The following is an 11,699-nucleotide window of genomic DNA, read 5'->3' as shown; positions in this document are numbered from 1 at the left end:
AAGAATGTTTCCCTAACCCCCAGCTGCCCCTCCTGACACAGCTCCATGCCGTTTCCTCGGGCTCCATTACTGTCACAGAGAGCAGAGCTCAGTGCTGCCCCTCCGCTCCCCTTGTGAGGAGCTTCAGGCCTCCATGAGGCCTCTGCTCAGCTCGTCTACTCTGGGCTGAACAAACCAAGGGACCTGAGCTGCTCCCCTTAGCTTTACCCAAGTTCAGGCCAAAAGTTCCATTAATTTCACTAGGGTCAATGAAGCAAGCAGGAGCTTGCTCATTTGCAATCTCTTGCAAAAGCAAAATGGTAATGATTAAATCTGGTTCGATTCACTTCAGCTTATCCACCACCTTATCTTGTGGTAGAACTTGCTAGAGAAGATAAGAAATGTTCATTTTAATTAAAATAAACATGTCCACATAGCTAGAGGAACTGTATCATTCATCATTCTGAAAAGCTACCACTTCTGCTAGACTAGATTTATAACTGCTCTAATCAGAAGCCCAAATAGCATTAGGTAATTATCCCTTTTTAAAAAAAGTTGTTTGAAGAATCTATACTGAAATCACACCATTATAAATGAATTCAGATAGGTCAAAATGCTCCGAGTTCTTTGATTTTGCAACAGGAAGCTGGGAGCTCTGGGATATCTCTAGGTGAGATCTTGGGATCTGATTGTGCTAGAGGCTATCAGCTGGGACCCTCTCACGGAATGCACTTTTCTGTCTTGTCCTCTGCAATGACCATTTTTGCCAACAGAATTCAGCAGAAAAATATCAGAGGAATATTAAAATCCTCAGTTCACTGCAGGCAATCTCTAGGGAGAAGTATTATGTTGCAGAACTAGAGATTTGATAGCAAATGTGTGTATAATATAATGGTTTTGGCCATGGAGAGTAAACAGGCTAGGCCCAAACTCTTAGGTAGAGTGAGTCTCATTGGTAACTTCGAATCATAGAGCCATAAAGGTCAGAAAAGATCTCCACGATCATGCAGTTCAACTGTTTACCTACCACCAATACTTCCCCACTAAACCATGTTCCTTAGTACATCTAAACATTTCTTCAACACCTCCATGGATGGTGACTCTACACCTTCCTGCGCAGGCGATTCCAGCTCATGACCACTTTTTCTGAGAAGAAATTTTTCCTAATATCCAATCTGAACCTCCACTGGCACAACTTGAGGCCATTACTTCTCATTCTATCACTATCACTTGGGCAAAGAGGCCAACCTGCACTTCATCTCAATCTCCTTTCAGGGAGTTGTAGAGAGCATCCACTAAGCGAGCAACTCAATCATAGAAGGAGATCAAAATTTATGAGCATGTGCGTAATTGCAGGTAGGACTGAAGCCTACATTCAGAAATAAAGCGTGATATCTGTGTTGCTGCATACCACTGTAAAGACAAAAACAATTCTGATCTGGGAAGTTGTTTTTATTGACTAGATAAATCATGATGTACTGTTTCCATGTATTTTCTGTAAGCCATCTAACGTGGATAGCAACAGGGGTAACTCAAGATGGATTTAATGAGATGTGTTTAAAGTACATTCATAACCAGATTCAACAGACATGATTTTTTTATTTCCCCAAGCTTCTGATAAAGCCAGTAACCAGCTGTGAAAGTTAATTATACATTAGGCTATAAGTGGCCAGGGCTGGCGGAGATTCTTCAACCTCTGGTATATTTCTATCCCTTGGCAACAACACAGAAGGTGGAAGGCTGAATTTCATTTCCCCCTGGTTTGATATATCTGTGGTACATCAATGTGTTGGGATCTGTTTTTATGTTGCAGTGAGTTTCAGATTTGCTTGCCAAAATTTTGCTTCCATAATGAGGAATACAGATTCTTGTTGGTATTTTCACGTGCATCTAAACCAGATTAATCTCTACTGTTTGACTAGTTTGCTGTTGCAGTAAACAATGAAGGATTTTTTTAATATATATCTTATTGGTGTGTCTCATGTGCTGTTTCTTAAAGAAAGACTCTTTTTCTCATCAGACATCATTTACAGTTTTTTCACTTTATTTCATTTGTTATTTCAGGTCTAATTACTCCTTTATTAATATCTCTGTGATGCTCTACAACAGTTAAGATGCTGGTAGTGTTTGTAGCCAAAAGTGTCCTATTTGGATATTACTGGATGAGATATTTGAAATTAAAATGGACATTTTGAGTGATCTGCTCCAATAGCAGTTATTACAATAAAATGATTTACTACAACCCGATAATGTAATCTCCTTTTCTCTGGACCTATGTGTATGCCTACTACAGTTTCCTGGAAACAACTCAATCATATCAAAACCAGAATATTTTTTTTTTCTTCATGGAAGCTGTGTAAAGAATTCACTTAGGCCTTCTTTATCTTAGTGGTATGCTGTGGTTTTGTTTCTTCATTTTTCCCATAGATTGGCAGCAGAATGATGAGTAGGAATGACTGGATCAGGTTAAGTGGATGCACCACAGTAATCATTACCTTCTGTACACGTATTTCAGAGGCTACAATTTTTTTCTTTCCTTAAACTAATAATTTATCATCATACAGTAGAAAGATGTTGTCTTTTTTTCCTTTTTCCTAATATTCCTTGAAACAAATCAATTTTTTATAAAAGACAGTTAAATATTTACAGATAGTAATTACAATATTGTGATATGAAATATACAAGCTAATTGAATTGAGTGCCTGTAAATTTTAAGATATTTAAAGGAATTTTAAGATATTTTGCTGCACGTGTCTTCTTTTCAAATCAATTTAAACCTGTCTCCTATTGATTTAGATTAGGGAGGTATCAGCTGTGAGGCTTTACAGATAGCAGGCTAGAAATGTTCAAAGGCAGAAGAAGACCAGTGTGTGACCCCATACCCACTCCACTCTTTCTTTTCCTAGTATCTAACCTGAACCCTCCACTGATGCAGCTTCAAGCCATTCCCTTAGGTCCATCCTGCAGGCTGCCAGAAGGGCTCCCCTCAGCCTCCTCTGCTCTGGGCCGAACAAACCAAGGGACCTCAGCCTCTTCTCATACACATAGCCCTCTTGATCCTTCATCATCTCTGTAGCCCTCCTTTAGACACTCTCAAACAGTTTTATGTTCTTATATTGTAGTGCCCAAACCTGCATAGAGTGCTCAAAGTGAGGCTGCAGCAGCACAGAACAGAACAATCCCTTCCCTCAGCCTGGCTGATGGTCAGATGATATGTGGCTATGGAAAGTAAGGGCAATGAGCTGGGAAGAAAGAGTGTGGGGCTCATAGGAGTTGTGTTTTCAGCATACTAGCACAAACACAGCACTGTGGGATGGGAACTGTGCTTGCATGTGGACGTGGAGGACTCCAGTGTCAGGGTCTTTCTTTAGAGGAGCACTTCTGTGTCTTTAGCCAGACAAATGTAAGGCTTCTCATACACAGCCTGCAGATGTGAAGTGTGCAAGCCTGCTGGACTGCCTGGAAAGCCCATTTTGTATACCTTAACATCTCCTAAGAGAGCATTTCAGCAGGTGGCACTGGCACAGCATCTGTCCCATGCTGTAGTACCACCAGGAAGAACAGATACCTCTTGCCATGAGAGCTGCCTTTTAAGCAAATGGCCTGCTGCTGATAAGGGGATGTTTCATGACTGCCAGCCTCAGATTGGGAAAGTAATTCATCTTCAGCCATAGATGAGGTTAATAAAAATCAGGGCTTGTAAGGGTGATAAATTGCTCATTAAAAAGTTGCACTGATAGTCTGCTCCTAATAAAACTTCAGCATTTCTCTTCCACTGTGATTCTTTCATATAGGAGGCTGATAAAATGATAACACTGCTTCTGGGAAAATTATCCTCTCACAGTAATTCAAATGCAACATTTCACCACAAATACCTTCTAGTGTTTTTGTATGAGAAACGTTATTAGGCTGTGTATTTCCTGGGACTGATTTACTTTTGCCAATTTTCAGACCCTCATTCTTCTCTGAGCATATCGCCAGCTGCACCCTGACTTATGTGCTATTTAATTTTTTTTTCCCTTCGTGTTTTCTTTTTTTTTTTTTCCCCCCAAATACTTACAGTTCTTAATTTCCCAAGCCCCCTCCCTCTTTGTGCCTGAGCCCTTTTTCCCCATTAGCTCCCTCTCTTCCTTCCAGGAGACCACACTCTGCCTCCTTCACATCTGCTTCATCGGAGTGCATCTTCAGCATCAGTGAAGTTACATTCCAAGTGGCATCAAGAACTCTGCAGGTCTGCCCATCCTTGATTTTCACCTAGAAGCTTTAGCCAGTAAAGCACATGCTTACAGACAAAGTGAACTCTAGCAATTTCAATCAATCTTCACTGACTGTAGAACTAGAACAGGTTTAGCTTGCGCATCTGATTGCCTCAGTTTCTTAGTTATAAAGCAGAAATCCAACACTTGCCAGTTATACTGAGATAAATTTGTTTAAAATTGTGAGCTGACATAAAACACTAAGTAATTTGTACAGTTATGGGCCCTTTCATCTCAAAGGCAGCTTTAGAAACAACTCTTCCCTAAGTGAAAAACTGTAATGAAGGAAACGTGTTGGTTGTTTCTTGCTTAAAACCTGAAAAATATGCAAATGGATACCATTAAGAACTTCTGGAACTGCTGTTTAATATGCTAACTCTATAGCCAGCACAAATACATTTCCTTCCATACATTTCTTATTACCACATAATTCCACAGAGATCTGAGTTCCAGAGTGAAAATTCAAATAATGTAAAATAAAAACATTGTTAAGTATTCTGAAAAATCTCTCTGTAAGATACAGCTTCAGAGCAGGTTTTTGTTTTTGTTGTTTTTGTTTTTGTTGTTATAAATTTCATAAAAGAAATACTTTATTTAGTTCTCTGCTTCCTGCATTAAAAGAGGGAAGTAGAGGAATCACCATAACAACTGTACTACCACCAAAAAAAGTAGCATTTTCTTAAAGCGATACATAAATCTAGCACGATAAACATATATTTGAGGCTTAGTGTCAAAGATTGATGGCAATTACATCAGTGTTGCAACAATAAAAGGAAAGGAGGAAGCAAGCCAACATCGTTAGTCGCAATACTCCTGGGGCTGCAATTCTTTATTTGCCTTTTCCTCACCTCGTATGCACCTAGCCAGGCATATTCACTGATATTTCCCAAAGTACCACGTGATACTTTTGCTTCTATTTTTTCCTAGTGCAACATTTGAGAAAATGCTGCATGAAACTGACAAAGTGCAGCAGAGGACAAGAGCAGGTCCTTTGGTTTCAGGAATAGCTGGATTTCTCAGGCTGATTACCCACATGGAAAAGCTGGCCCACCAACCCAGGCATTTTAGGAAAATGAGTCTTAGAATCTTAGAGGAGGTCAAGACCTGGAAAATGGGTGGAACTTGGAAGTAATCTTAACATGTAATAGCACTACTGAACTTCTTATTTTAGGATCTAAACAGACACCTCATTATCTACACCAGTCCCTTTTTCCATTTATAAAGGAAGCAACATTTGTTGTAAACAAGAAAGCAATCATATCACAGCTGGAGTATTCCCTAGTTTATTCTTAAGCTAAAGTGAAGCTAGATAGAATAATCACAACATATCAATGTTGGTAAACAAAGCTGATTTACACATACTGTCTCATTCCATACATCTAGTGAGCTGTCTTAATCTCTCGCGATGTTTTCAGTCACAAGATCATGCACGTAGTGCACAACAGACCTTTTTATCCTTCAAGTCTTCCATTTAGCCTCTTGAGGTAGATAATACCTTAGCTCATCAACATGACAAGGATAATGCTCTAATCAAACACTCTGGTGGACCATTATGGCACACAATAACAGGTGTTCTTGATGACTTTATCAGACATGCATCAGAACATTCCCTTTCAACAGAGTAACAAATCATTTCCATTTAATGCAAAGCTTCAGGATATACTTTAGGAAGGCTAGAATTCGGGGGACAAAATGGAGAGACAAAATTATTATGTCTCCAGTGACACATAATAACACCTTTTATAATATACGCTGTTTAAATTGAATTCATTTCATCATTCATTTCCAGGGTTTCCAGAAGAGTTTCCGTGGCCTGGTGTGGGAGCATACAAACAGATGCCAATTCCATTAAGTCACTTGAGATCTGAAAACTGCCCAGAGCTGCACCACTTCAGTGTGATTTTGTTAGGACTGGCAAGAAAAAAAACAAAGATCAGGTTGAGGAAGCTGATGTACCAGCTCCGTTTGAAGGTAAGTCTGAGAGATTACACTGAGCAGTGTGTGGCAGGACTGCTTCTATTTTCTGAAATAAATAGCTCTGCTGGGTGTTGGGCAGACTGTCTGTCTGATTTGTTTGTGAAGGTAGCCTGATAGGTTTCCAGTGCCACTGAAAATCTATCCCATGCATGAGTATGAGCAAACCTCCACTCATCATTTACATGTATATTTTTACATGCCATAATTTTGCTTATAGATGAAAGACACAAGGCAGAGTATGCTGTGCACACTCTAGATATGCAGAAGAGTGCAAGTAATTTTATAAATCAGAGTAATTTCTCTCAGGTTGAAGCTTGACCTAATGAAGACAGGGATATTATGCATTTGAAGGAAACAGTCCTTACAGTGAAGGATTTCTTAAAATGTGAAATGTCTTCTCAGCCTCTCACCCTTTCCTCTCATAGTTTCTCACTTAATATTTTCCTACACAGGGAAATAGTGTATTAGGTCATTTACTATGTTTGAGGGATTCTTTCTTTGTTAGTACCTCTTCATTTTCTCAGAGTAGTTGAGACTGAGTGGGAACTCTGGAAATCATCTAGTCCTACCCCTCTTACCCAGGCACAGCTGGTCAGAGTAGACTGTCCAAGCTTTTATTGATTTGGGTTTCTGAGGATGGAGACTTCACAGCCTTTCCCTGGAAGGGGGTGGCAATATACCATGCAATTTGCTGTTCTATCTTCCTGCACAGAGTAGCTGTTCCTACATGTAAAATTGAAAATGTTGGCCCTAAAAGAAAATTTAATAAATCCTCACATAAAAATGTTACAGGCAACTCTTCCTTGCAATTCTACAGCACATGGATTGTTAGTGAAGAATGGAAGACAACCAGTTGGCAGTCAATATTCTCACCACAGTCCAGGCCACTAGGAAGCACTACAGTGCTTCACTGTACATCACAGGAGACCACAGTGATGTTGCAGAAGTTCACCTGCTTTGAATTCTTGTAGGCAAGGTGCAAATGGCACTTCATTTGTATGTTGCAAGCCAAACATGCAGATGATTTCAATGAATCCCTAGAACACAGCTTAGATATCTTTTATAATATTCATTTAATGGAAGATCTCATAAATAATTTCCACACATGATGCAGTATCTACACATAATATATGCTATCTGAGCAGATATGAGAATCCTGGGATCAAGCCAACCAGCTGGTGCAGCTGTGCAGGCAGTGACAAGGTTGGTGTCACAAAAAATGCCAGCCACTACATTTAGTTAGCACTCCCAGGAGGTGGATTAATTCATAATTAGGCAGCCATCTTTTAATAATTTACTCACCTCTTCCTCTGAGCTGAGGTGCAGCCATGATAACACAGGAAACGAGAGATGGCTTCAGTGAGCACAAATGCAAATCTCAAACGGCTTAATTAAATAAGGAAGTTGTTATTCATTCCAGTCGTGAGGCAATATTCACACTGCAATAAAAACAATAAAAATAAGCCATTGTGTTCCAGAGGACAAGCTAGTCAAGAAAATGCACTCTATATATCACGTGCTGACACTTTTGGAAGCATAAATTGGTTATGATTAACTCTAGAAGCGTTGCCTTGTCCTTTCCAAAACAGATGAGTGGATTTAGGAACTCATCCAGCAGAAAGGCAGCCAAGGGCTTTGCTACTGCCAACAAATGCTCTGTAAGTTCCTCCACATCGGTCTTACACTCGACTTCACCTCCGACCTGCAAGGAGATCTCATGCTCCCTCTCCCTCCCTGTTGTTTGCAGTACTTGCCAGATGCTTTCTGGGTTTGCTAGAGTTTGTTTGTTCATTTCTGAAATACAAAGGAGCGTCACTGAGAGATGAGATGCCCTGTTTAGCTGGCTTGCTGAGGCAGGCTGCAAGGCCTGCCCCACACGTGGAGGCCTGCCCTGCGGCTGGGTGCTGTGGGCACAGTGAAGCCCACTCATGGGGACTTCTGAAACCAGACAACGCCTCAAAGAAGCCAGAACAGCTCTTCACAGGGAACTTGCCAATGAGCTTTTTATTTAACATTTTTGTGATTAAGTGCAAGCAGCTACTAATACAGCTGAAGCAGAGAAACACAATACTCTGATTTCTTTAATCATGATTCTGGCAGGACATGAAGAAAAAACTCAGTTTGGCTCAGTCTCATATATTTCTCTCTTAAAATAAAGCTGTATTTCCAAACTTTGTACCAGCCTTGAGCACATACAGCGCTGCTTTGGAAGGGCCCCTTTTCCAAGAAGACAGCATTTCAATGCCCTTTGCTTAGGTCTCTTGCCATCCCTGATGTACATCTTCATATTTTTCCCGTTTCATTTATTTACTGCTAACACAACTAAATATTTTTCAGCATGTTTTTATCTCCTGCCAATTAATTATTCTAACATAAAATAATATACGTTCCCAAATCCTAGTGTCTCCTCTCTGGCATATGGCACAAGTGGTGGAAGGTATTTATACTCATCTCTGATAATGTGACCTTTTCTAGGGGAATAAATGCTCCAAAGATTCACAATTGCTACTCCCTCACGTTCTCCCAACTGTGATTGCACTGCTTCAATTTTGTCTATAGCATTTTCTTCTCCAAGGTAAGGCCTTTGATACTCAATCCAATTTTTTTCATGACAGCTTGTGATTTGTCACCTTTCTGCTCATGAAAACACAGTCTCCAGAGTGTTTTCTCTGCAAGTTTTTAACATCTTCCCAAAATGGGTTCCAGTCTTAAAATAAAAAAATGGTTGATTCAAAAGTTGCTCGAGTGTAGAAAATCTAAAATAATAGACTTTATAGAGGGAAACTTGTGTAACGTGGAAAAGGAATATGACGTTAACAGTGCTTCCTTTGCAGCAGTCATGTTTCCTGGGAAAATGCTATTGCTTTTAGTGCAGGAATTAACAATTTTCTGAAATCTGTGATAAATATAACCAACACTTGAGGAATATCTATTACCCAACCCAAAGGAACTATTTTTATCCTGAAATAGACCATGAGATCAAAGCTTTATAGCTTCTAGGCGTGGATTTATTTTTCACCTTCTCTTTGACGAACAGCAAATACAGCCTTTCTACCAAGAGGAGTAGCCTTTTTTTGGCATGACAGATAAAGAATTTAATCATTTGCCTTGAGGCTCTGTCAGACATTCCTTACTGCTCTGTTGACAATGAAATGTCAAAAAGGTCCTCAGAGCACTAATTTCATTTTACTTATTTTCTTGCTCTCTAAGGAATGCCAATATAAATAGCTAATTGTTTTTAAATCTAAACATCAACCTAAGCAAATAAATTACCTGATAGCAGAGTGATATTTCCAGAAATCCTTCAGGCCAGTGTAAGTGGGAAAAGAAACATGTCTGAAGGTAAGAGAGCTTGCCAACTTTCTGATAACAAAGGTCCAGTTAAATGGTGTTTACTCCCTAATTTCTCCACTACAAAAAGACTGTCACTTCCCAAAAGTGAATCAGACTCCCAGATGTTTTTATCAGGGCAGAGTAACATGAATGCTGTGTATGCAGCATACAGGGAGTATGGTCTATCTTTACTATGTGTCACTCACCTCATTTGTATTCTGTTCCATCAATAAGCATACCAAAATTTTTTGTAGAACAGTTCTGGATTTCATGCTGCACAAGAGGTATATCTTAGTTCCTGAAACTGCTTTGCTGGCTGAGGTTTGCACTGGATCATGATCCCAGCACCAGATGTACTCTTCCCAGCCTTTTTTTTTTGTTTCCTTCTCCTTCTGTTATTGGAGATAAGGTGAAATTTGCCAGCTTCTTGAGTGTATGGATATTCTACATCTGTATATTTGAAACTTCTGCAAAAAGTTCACAAATACTGAGCCCTGTGTTCAGGCTGAGCTGTTTTCTGTTAGAAGAAAACATCTCACATGACCATGACCGAAGTCATCTGGAATAAAAAGCTTCATTGGGAGGGAGGGAGTGCTGTTTCAAGTGGCACAAAGTTGCTCCTTTGGGAGCACTGCTATCTGAGATAGTCTCAAAAGAAAACAGATCCCATTCACATGAGCTCTGGGCTCACTTTCAGACACAAACCATAGTTGCAAACTGAACCAGAGCACTGCAATGGAACTTAGCCAGCTTCAGGAGTAAAATTGGCTACAAAGGCAGACTAAGCATCATAACTCAGAACCTGTTTGAACATGAACATGCCTTATGATTCTTTGCATCTCAAAATCAGGGTATAGGCAAAAGACTGTAGGCTGCTGCTTAGCTCAGCAGGTCCTGCACTGACAGGGGAACAATTGCAGCAACGGATGCTGGCAGCTACTGAGAGCCCCTTGTACACAGGACTCTCACACGTGCAAACACAAAAATACCACATGTAGCTCAAGAAGCCCTTGAGCCAGAGATTGCTGGAGGAAGTGCAGGAGAAGTGCAGTGGGAGGAATTGCTGCCTTCCCCTTCCCCCTGTTCCTTCATTCCCCCAGGACAGCTTCTACTAGTGTAAATCTGTTAATAGGCACAGTGGAGCTGTGGTCTCCCTTGGTGTGTCCAGTCTTAATCATTACAATACAAAGCATTTAATGCATAAATGCTTTGCAAAAAAAGCATCACTGATGTAGTGAAGGAGGTATGACAAGGCCAACTGCTGTGCAATAGCCTTTCGCGCTATCTCTGTGGGGATTCGGGGGATTCTAAGCCTCAGAGGTTGTTTGTCTGCCAGCCTTTCTTGGTGACCTCCTTCCCACAAGAAGGGAGCATGTGCTGCTGCCTGTTATTCATAGCTGCCAAGGAATACTGCTCCCAGGAGTAAGGAAAAGGAGAGAAAAAATTTTCACACAATCCCTTCTTCCCAACGAGCTACACACAAGGTCTGTTTGGCATGGTGAATTGTTATTTGAAGAAGGCTTGTGAAGGTAGACAATTGCTTCTGTCATTTAAAGCTGACTAGAATTTCTGCAAATGACAGTAACAACTCCTTCTTTTTCATTTCACACAAAGAAGAAGTTATTTAGCACCTGGCAGGACTTGAGCAGCAAACTGGAAAGGGTATCTTGTACCACTTCACTGCAGCCCCTACATAAGGGAAGCAACAGCTCTTGAATAGTCTGCGTGTCTCCCTCCCACATGCCATAGTAGTGTATGCACCTGTACAATAAATGAATATTCAGATGATACAGTATATTCGAGAGCTTGGCTTATGTAAGTATTATACTAAGCAGAAAAGGACACTCACCCTGTCCTGGGCTTGCATAGGTAACTCCAGTGCAATGGATCTCCAGAAGAGAAACCTTCCCTGCTGGCAGTCAGCTCTTAAATGGGTCTAGGAGAGGTGGAGCCAGGCTCCACCCCTTCCAGCAGCACAGGTGAATTGCCTTCACCTGTGCTCCCATGGCTGACTCATTGCTCGCCTCAGGTGATCAATCAGAGGTTCAGGCCATGATTCAGTGGTCCCCATACAGTACCAATAAAGAAAAGAAGCTTTTGGCCTAAAGCAGTCACCAAAATTACAGATGAAATGACAGCATCTATCCATTCATT

The 11,699-nt window shown here is 40.5% G+C and overlaps 1 long non-coding RNA gene across 1 annotated transcript; it reads right to left on the bottom strand.

Moving 5' to 3' along the window:
* Positions 1 to 5,502: 5,502 nt before the first annotated feature.
* On the bottom strand, positions 5,503 to 11,437 carry LOC122179229. The gene is made up of 3 exons (XR_006178596.1): positions 11,395 to 11,437; positions 7,515 to 7,651; positions 5,503 to 6,146 (listed from the first exon to the last, which is right to left on the bottom strand). It is a non-coding gene; the product is annotated as an uncharacterized LOC122179229 (long non-coding RNA).
* Positions 11,438 to 11,699: the final 262 nt, after the last annotated feature.

The sequence above is a fragment of the Lagopus leucura genome, unplaced genomic scaffold (genome assembly GCF_019238085.1).
Source record: "Lagopus leucura isolate 7727_CA_CO unplaced genomic scaffold, USGS_WTPT01 Super-Scaffold_100002, whole genome shotgun sequence".
In the NCBI taxonomy this organism is placed as follows: domain Eukaryota; kingdom Metazoa; phylum Chordata; class Aves; order Galliformes; family Phasianidae; genus Lagopus; species Lagopus leucura.
The sequence above is the reverse complement of the archived record's forward strand: the minus strand, read 5'-3'. Positions and strand labels throughout refer to the sequence as shown.